Source organism: Plenodomus lingam (genome assembly GCF_022343315.1).
Source record: "Plenodomus lingam strain CAN1 chromosome Unknown contig_30, whole genome shotgun sequence".
Lineage (NCBI taxonomy): Eukaryota > Fungi > Ascomycota > Dothideomycetes > Pleosporales > Leptosphaeriaceae > Plenodomus > Plenodomus lingam.
This window is the reverse complement of record NW_027093945.1, coordinates 574,387-584,669: the sequence shown is the minus strand read 5'-3', so window position 1 is coordinate 584,669 and position 10,283 is coordinate 574,387.

Sequence of the window (10,283 nt, the reverse complement as noted above, 5' to 3'; positions counted from 1 at the left end):
GGATTAACGTAGTTATAATTAGATTATAGTTATTATTAATTACCTATTAAAGTAAGCTATTACTATCCCTTGCTATAAAACTATAGACACCTAAGGTATAGCTACCTTATTTATTTAGTAGGTGTACTAATTTAGACACACTCTAGATACTATTATTTCTAATTAAGGCCCTTTGTTTATATCTAGTTTCTAGTCTAAGCTCTATTAGATTATAGGCACTAAAGTTAAGCTCTCTATAGCCTACTATAAGTAAACTAATAGATAAACTAAGATTATAAATAAGTATATTAATTATAGACTAAGGCCTTTTATATCCTATTACTAGGATTACTAGAGCAAGTTATTACCTATAATAGACTATGCCTAAAGTACTCTCCTATATTTATCTATTAGTATAGCTCTATATTAGCTCCTCTTTAGCTCCTTACTAAAGTAAAGTTAGTATTAGAAACTAGAAAAGACCCTATATACTATACTAGAGAAACTAAGCTATAAGGATGCCTTATCCCTTACTACTTAGATAGACAAGGCATAGAAGATTACTAAAGAAAATATAGAAAGACCTTAGGACTAAATACACTCTACTACTAATTACTATTACTATCTAGTTAACTAGAAGGTTAGTAACTATATTTATTTATCTACTACTAATCTTACTATTTTATAACCTAGCTAAAAACTATCTAAACGCTAGGAAGGTCCCTTTAAGGTATTAGAGCAAGTAGGAAACGTATATTGCCTCTAATTACTACTTAGTTCTAAGATCTATAATATTTTCTCTCCTAAGGTACTATATAAAGATCCCTAAGACCTATTACCTAGATAAGAGGCTCTAAAACCACCTAGTACTCCTATATAAGGTGTAGAGGAATAGGAGGTAGAAGAAATCCTAGCTAGTAAATTATATTAATCTAAGCTAAAATATAAGGTTAAGTAGGTTAGATATAATCCTAATCCTATTTAGTATCCTACCTCTAACTTTATAGGTGCTCCCTATATATTATAGGTATTCTACTAATAGTATCTAAATTAGCTAGGTCCCCTACGCAGCTTACTAAAATAGATTTAAGCCTGGGAAAAGGGTAAGGAGGATCTAATATTACTTCACGACAATTATGCCTAATATTAGAACTAATTTATATCCTATTTAGCTACATATTATCTATTAACTACTATCTATTACTATTATTCTTGTTGCTATTTATTATTATATCCTATTTAGAACCTTTAAGGTTCCTAGGACACTACCCCTAGGAAACCTCTTTATTCTGTGTCTATCTCTCTATTAGAACCTAGTTTAGACTCTATATTAGCTAAGATAGCGCCTAGACTATCCTTCTTCGCTAGCTTCTAGATAACTAGTGCAGCAGGGATTAGAGCAGGTGCAGGAGTAGTAGTAGGAGCTAGGACTAATTTAGACTCCTTCTTATAGAACGCTTTTATCTTAGCCTATACTAGGAAGGTTGCCTCCTAATTTAGTGCTAATTCCTCCTTAAGTTTATTAATAGCCCTTATTAAACCCCTAACTGCTAAGACTATCTTATAGATACTGTTCTAAAGCTAACGTAAATTAGATATAGTAGTATAATAGGTAGCTATAAGGATTTTAGTAGCTTCTATACCCTTAGTCTAAGTATTAGTAATAGTAACGCACTTAGCTAGGTTTTAGGTAGTTTCTTAAATAGCGGCCTTAAACTACTTAATATCCTTCTAATAAGTAACTATAGCCTCTTTATCCTTATCCCCTTTAGCAGGGTTTCCTATTAGGCTATAGTACTCTTTTAGGGCACCCCTAAGGGTAGAGTACTCTTAGCTAATAAAAGAAGGAATCTGCTAGAATTAGTAAAGGAACCCTATTAGACTTAGATACTTACTAGATTGCAATACTTATTCTAGGAGATATAGTACTAGCACTTCTTAGAATTCTTTAACTTAAAATTAAAATTATTAAACCTGCCCCTAGCTAGAGCCCTAACTACCCTTATATAGAGAGCGTGATAAGCAATAGGGAGAACTCCTAGTAGTACTAGTACTAGCATAGCTAAAGGTTCTTATTTAGATTAGTAACTATTTAATTATATAGATAAAATACTTACTAGATTTTAGATAGATTAGGTTAAATATTTAAAAAATTAGGGATATAGGAATAAGAAAGTTAGTAGGTAGAGGGCTAGTTATATGCAGGCTAGGGATAGGGGTCTGTGCCCTAGGAAGAAGAAGTAAAGGTAAAGGCAGAGGTAAAGGTAGAATTATTTTGCAAAAAGCTCTTCTTTAATAAGAGATCTAAACCTAATCCTAAGGATAGGGACTATCCTTTCTCTATAGGAGGGGGTAGTGTAATAATAAGGTAGAATTGCCTGCCTATTATTCTATGCTAAGTTAGGCCTAATAAAGGCCTAACTTACTAATATATATAGAGAATAGCTCGCCTATAGTTAGGATAGGCATGTTCTTCTTGTCCTTTCGTACAAGACCTATAGGTGTAGGAATCTTATCCTTTTCTGTATAGACGCGCACTCCTATATACCTTTAAGTCGTATAGGATACCTTTTGGATGCCCTACCTACCTAACTCGTTACATAGATCGCCTATAGTTAGGATAGGCATGTTCTTCTTGTCCTTTTATACAAGACCTATAGGTATAGGAATCCTATCCTTTTCTATATAGACGCGCACTCCTATATACCTTTAAGTTATATAGGATACCTTTTAGATGCCCTACCTACCTAAGTTGTTATATTATAAGAAGAATATTACCCTAGCTAGTAATAGTATTTAAGAATATTGTATTTATTATTATTTTAAGCTACTAATTTAGTTCTAGTAGTTATCTAACCCTATAACTCTATAGTTAGAATAGCTATTAGAACTTCTAATAACTAAAGCCTATAGGCTTAGACTTCTAGACCTATAGGTAGTGCTAGATTACCTTTAGAAAAATCGCGTTAGATTACGTTAAGGTAGAGACCTAGAGACTACTAAAAGCCTAGAGGAATTAGAGGCAAAGCTAATATCCTCTTACAACCAAACCCCCTAAAAAGAAAGAAAAGATTTATTATTCTTATTAACAAAAAAATATTAGATAAAGGTAAAGGAAGGGTATCTAGTTTAGCTACTTTTAAAAGCCTCTTTACTAATAGAAAGAAATTAGATAAGGAAGACTTAATTAATAACGCCCTCCTAGAAGGACCTACTTCCTATCCCTCTCTTAAGGTACCTTGTGCTCCTAGGAGATCTTAAAGGAACACCTCCCTTAAAGATAAATATATATTAACCCTATCTAAAAAGGAGAGGTTAGAGGAATAAGTTAAGCAACTTACTAATTAGTTATATAACACCTCCCTATATAAGGAGATATAGGGTACTACCTAACTAGGCTAGTCTTTAGCTTCTATATTAAACCCTATAGTATATGCTATAAAAGCTAAAAGATAATCTAAAAAGACGCTAAATATCTCTATACTTAGTAATAGTGCTAATCCTACTTTTAGATAATAGCAAGTATCTATTTAGGATAGGCTAGAGATTAACACTAATTACTACCCCTCTTCTAGAGCTTAGATAGCGTTAGTCTAGGGACACTACTTAGGACTAGTAAGAGAATACTTAGAGCTATGTTACCTATTTAATTCCCTAAGTCTTTAGTTCTAAAAAGCTAAGGAAATAATTACCCTCCTTTAAACTTACTTTATTACTAGAAATAAGATAGCTAAGAGTTAGACTATATTTAACCGCCTATATATAACTAATATAGAGATATTCCCTGCTTTTAAGTTATAATTCTAGAGTCTTGCTATTAGAGGAGAAGTACCCTAATTAGAGTAGTATTACTACCTCTAGATAAAGATTCTACCTTCCCTAAGGATACTAAACCTTACCTTCTAATAAAATTAGTATAATAACTTTAAGACTATAGTAGATTATTATACTACTTTTAATATAGAACACTACTTATACCCTACCTTATCTACTCCTATATAGACTACTCTATTATTTAGAAAAGGACTAACCCCCTTCTAACACTCTAGAAACTAGTCCTATTTAGACGCTAATTAGAAACCTTATAATAGACCTTTAATAGCTAAACCTTATATGCCCTACTTATAATAATAAGGCACTACCCCTTATAATAATTAACCCCTATCTACTACGCTAGCTACTCCTAGGGCTACTATAATAGGAACCCTAGGAACTTGCTATAATTATAGAAAGCCTAGGCACTTCTCTAGTAACTACCCTAAACCCCCTAGGATTTAGGCTATAGATATAGAATAGGTTATTAAGAATTCTAAGGAAGAAGAAACTACTAAATTAACTAATTTAGATAGCTATTAGATAGGAAATAATAACGCCTAGGAGGATCCTCCTTCCTAGGCCTAACTTAATATAACCTATTAAACCTTTCCTTAACTAAATTATTTATTAGTTCCTATTTACTTACATGTATAACCCTATACCTTAATAGATCTAGTATTTGCCTAAACGCTTTAGTAGATACTAGGGCCTAAGGTTACTTATTTCTTAATTTAAAAATTACTTATAATATCTCTTCTATACTTAGGGTACCTATCTAAAAGCTACTATACAAGCTTACTATTAAAGGGTTCTAGGATTAGATTACCTCCCTAGTTGCCCACTATATTTAGCTTTATATAATAGTTAGTAGCTAAAAGGTGCATAACTACCCCTTAATAATAGTAGACTTAGGTTCTTAGGATTATATTATTAGATAATATTAGCTAAAATAGTTCTAAATCCTAGTTAATATAGATAAATCTTAACTAATCTAGCTAGAGAAATATCCTCTAACCTACGACCCCGCACCTCTAATTCTAGTACAACTCTACTAGCAAGTGCTATCTACTTTAGTTACCTATAATATCTTATAAAGAGACGCCCTTTAGGATTAAGAGGAGAACTAGAACTAAAATAGTCCTAGTTTAATTAATAGGATTTATAGTATACTTAAAATTCTAGCTACTTATAGGGCTGCTACTAAACCTACTACGCTACCTACCCTAGTCTAATAACTAACTACTACCCTACCTATAAAATTTTAAATTACTACTATTTCTACTAATACTTTCTATTTTAATATAAAAAAATCTTCTAATAAATTCTTTACTACTAGCGTATATAAGATAGAGTGTTAGATCTAAACCCTATCTAAATAGGATACTCTTAACTATAGCTTATTAGATTAGAAGCTCCTATCTAACTATAACTCCTATTAGGATATCTTTAATAAGGCTAAAGCTAATAAACTTCTAATCTACTAGCCTTATAACTATAAGATAGTCCTAGAGGAACCCCTTTTAAACTACTAGAGTCCCCTCTATTATTAAAATACTAAGGAACTCTAGGCTACTAAGGAATATATATAAGAGCACCTATAGAAAGGTTTTATTAAGACTAGTTAGAGCCTATTTGCCTCTCCTATCCTATGTGTTAAGAAGCTAAATAGAGGCCTTAGGATCTGTGTAGATTACTATAAGCTTAATAGCTTAACGCGAAAGGACGCGTATCTAATACCCTATATAGATAATCTATTGTCCTAGCTAGCTAAAGTAAAAATCTTTACTAAGCTAGATATTTGTGCTGCCTTTAATAAGATCTAAATAGACCCTAACTTAGAGGAGTACACTACTTTCTACACTAGGTATAGTGCCTATAAATGCAAAGTCCTACTATTTAGGTTATATAATAGACCTGTAACCTATTAGCGCTATATAAATAATATACTAATAGATTATTTAGATAACTTCTATATTACCTATCTAGATAATATCCTTATCTACTCTAAAAACCTTGCTACTTATAAGGACTATATTTAAAAAGTCCTTAAGCGTCTTTGTTCTACTAGATTACAGGCTAATATTAAGAAAAGCAAATTCTATATAACCTATACCTATTACCTTAGATATATCCTTACTAATAAAGGCTTAGAGGTAGATCCTAACAAAGTTAAAGTACTCTAAAACTAGTCCGCTCCTAAGACAATAACTAGAGTAAAGTCCTTCCTAGGATTTACTAGATTCTACTAGTAATTTGTAGAAAACTTCTCTAAGATAGCTAAGCCCTTAACTACTCTCTAGAGCCCTGCTACCCTATTTGTATAGACTTTAGAATACTAACAAGCCTTTAACTAGCTTAGGAATGCCCTGCTAGCAATCCTAAGCTTAGCTTACTTCTATCCTAAGTACCCTCTAAAACTAGAGACAGACGCCTCTAATAGAGTTATTACAGCTATACTCTTATAGAAGCATCCTAATAGGAAATAGTACCCTATATCCTTCTTTAGTTAGACCCTTACTAGTTCTAAACTTAATTAGGAAATCTATAACAAAGAATTGTTTACAATAATCTACGCCTTTAAGAAATAGCGTGCTAACCTAATAAGTACTTAGCACCTTATTAGGGTATACATAGACTACTAAGCACTAGAGTACTTTATATCTACTAAAGTCCTTAGTACTAGGCAAGCTAGATAGCTAGAGGTTATAAGTCCCTTTAACTTCTAAATCAAGTATACTCCTAGATCTTACAACGCCTAAGCTAATATCCTAAGCAGAAGGGAATAGGATATAATTAACCTTAAGACTACTTAAAGGGATAATTGCTTACAAGTAATAATTGCCCTAGATAGGTTATACCCCTAAATTAACTCTAACTTAGCGCAAGACTACCTAGCTAAGCGTTCCTTACTAATCCTTACTTTAATTATAGTAGTTTAGAACCTTATAACTCTTAAATCCCTAGAACTTATTAAAACTCTTCTTTAAGAAAATAGGTCCTTATTTCTAATAGAAAGATTAGAGTTGCCTAAGCACTATTAGATAGAAAATAGACTCCTTCTCTACTAGGATTAACTTTGCGTGCCTGCTAGATTAGTCCTATACACTAGCCTAATTTATAAGGCTTATAATTAAGTATCTACTACCTACCTATTAGCTACTAAAATATATTAGATTCTAGCCTAATATTACTACTAGAAAGGTATAAAGACTACCTATAAATGCTATATTTAGAACTATATCCTATATAGGAGAGGGCACCTAAGATAGCACTAACTCCTAGGCATGTTATACCCCTTTCCTATCCCTAGTCTACTAATGTAACACCTGTGCATTAATTTTAAGGATTTTCCCTAGGATTAACGTAGTTATAATTAGATTATAGTTATTATTAATTACCTATTAAAGTAAGCTATTACTATCCCTTGCTATAAAACTATAGACACCTAAGGTATAGCTACCTTATTTATTTAGTAGGTGTACTAATTTAGACACACTCTAGATACTATTATTTCTAATTAAGGCCCTTTGTTTATATCTAGTTTCTAGTCTAAGCTCTATTAGATTATAGGCACTAAAGTTAAGCTCTCTATAGCCTACTATAAGTAAACTAATAGATAAACTAAGATTATAAATAAGTATATTAATTATAGACTAAGGCCTTTTATATCCTATTACTAGGATTACTAGAGCAAGTTATTACCTATAATAGACTATGCCTAAAGTACTCTCCTATATTTATCTATTAGTATAGCTCTATATTAGCTCCTCTTTAGCTCCTTACTAAAGTAAAGTTAGTATTAGAAACTAGAAAAGACCCTATATACTATACTAGAGAAACTAAGCTATAAGGATGCCTTATCCCTTACTACTTAGATAGACAAGGCATAGAAGATTACTAAAGAAAATATAGAAAGACCTTAGGACTAAATACACTCTACTACTAATTACTATTACTATCTAGTTAACTAGAAGGTTAGTAACTATATTTATTTATCTACTACTAATCTTACTATTTTATAACCTAGCTAAAAACTATCTAAACGCTAGGAAGGTCCCTTTAAGGTATTAGAGCAAGTAGGAAACGTATATTGCCTCTAATTACTACTTAGTTCTAAGATCTATAATATTTTCTCTCCTAAGGTACTATATAAAGATCCCTAAGACCTATTACCTAGATAAGAGGCTCTAAAACCACCTAGTACTCCTATATAAGGTGTAGAGGAATAGGAGGTAGAAGAAATCCTAGCTAGTAAATTATATTAATCTAAGCTAAAATATAAGGTTAAGTAGGTTAGATATAATCCTAATCCTATTTAGTATCCTACCTCTAACTTTATAGGAGCTCCCTATATATTATAGGTATTCTACTAATAGTATCTAAATTAGCTAGGTCCCCTATATAGCTTACCTAAATAGATTTAAGCCTAGGAAAAAGGTAAAGAGGATCTAATATTACTTTATAATAATTATACCTAATTTTAGAACTAAGTTATATCTTATTTAGCTATAGATTATGTAATTAACTACTATCTATTACTATTATTATTATTATTATTTATAATTATATCCTATTTAGGACTATCTTAGAACCCTCTAGGTTCCTAGGACACTACCCCTAGGAAACCTCTTTAATTCTATATCTATCTCCCTATTAGAACCTAGTTTAGACTCTGTATTAGCTAAGATAGCGCCTAGACTAGGTTTCTTAGCTAGCTTCTAGATAACTAGTGCAGCTAGTTTTATAGTAGGTGTAGGAGTAGGTACAGGAACTAGAATAGATTTAGATGCCTTCTTAATAACTACCTTTTTCTTAGCCTATATTACTAATATTACCTCCTAATTTAGCGCTGTTTCCTCCTTAAGTTTATTAATAGCCCTTATTATACCCCTAACTAATATAACTATCTTATAGATACTATTCTAAAGCTAATATAAATTAGATATAGTAGCATAATAGGTAGCTATAAGAATCTTAGTAGCTTCTATACCCTTAGTCTAAGTATTAGTAATAGTAACGCACTTAGCTAGGTTTTAGGTAGCTTCTTAAATAGTAGCCTTAAACTACTTAATATCCTTCTAATAAGTAACTATAGCTTCCTTATCCTTATCCCCTTTAGCAGGGTTTGCTACTAGGCTATAGTACTTATCTAGAGCACCCCTAAGGGTAGAGTACTCTTAGCTAATAAAGGAAGGAATCTACTAGGATTAGTAAAGGAACCCTATTAGACTTAGATACTTACTAGATTATAATACTTATTCTAGGAGATATAGTACTAGTACTTCTTAGAATTCTTTAACTTAAAATTAAAATTATTAACCTTGCCCCTAGCTAGAGCCCTAACTACTCTTATATAGAGAGCGCGATAAGTAACTAGAAGGACTTCTAGTAGTACTAGTACTAGCATAGCTAAAGGTTCTAATTTAGATTAGTAACTACTTAATTATATAGATTAAATACTTACTAGATTTTAGATAGATTAGGTTAAATAATTAAAAAATTAGGGATATAGGAATAAGAAAGTTAGTAGGTAGAGGGCTAGTTATAGGTAGGCTAAGGATAGGGGTCTATACCCTAGGAATAAGAAGTAAAGGTAAAGGTAGAGGTAAAGGTAGAATTATTTTGCAAGAGCTTTTCTTTAATAAGGGATCTAAACCTAATCCTAAGGATAGGGACTATCCTTTCTCTATAGGAGGGGGTAGTGTAATAATAAGGTAGAATTGCCTGCCTATTATTCTACACTAAGTTAGGCCTAATAAAGGCCTAACTTACTAATATATATAGAGAGTAGCTCGCCTATAGTTTGGATAGGCATGTTCTTCTTATCCTTTTATACAAGACCTATAGGTGTAGGAATCTTATCCTTTTCTCTACAGACGCGCACTCCTATATGCCTTTAAGTCCTATGGGATACCTTTTGGATGCCCTACCTACCTAAGTTGTTATAACTACTATAGTAAAGTAGACTAGTTACTATCATACTTTATTTAGATTTATTACCTACTCTACCTTATATCTAATACTAGGGATTTTAGACTATATATATACTATACCTTATAGTCTTTAGAGAGGCTTATTAGTTATATTAAGAAGATAGTAACTTCTCCTTCCTAGAAGTATATTAGTTTAGAGTAGAATATACTAGTATATATATATATTATCTATATATAATAGCTTAGGCTTAGTATAGAGTATAATATTAATAAAAATATAATTATAACTTAACTATAAGAGCACTATCTAAAATCTAAGTCTTATAGTAGTATAGATACGTACTAGGGACATATCCTATATAATACTTATACTATAATTATAACTATAGTATATACTATATAGACACGCGCCTAAGATATAGTTATATATAACTATTATATACTTCTAAATAGGTATACTATTAGGGTTTTAGGGAATTATAAAGATAGTAACTACCCTTAGAGCACTATATTAATTATATATTACGCTGCTAGAAATAATTATAATAACTATAT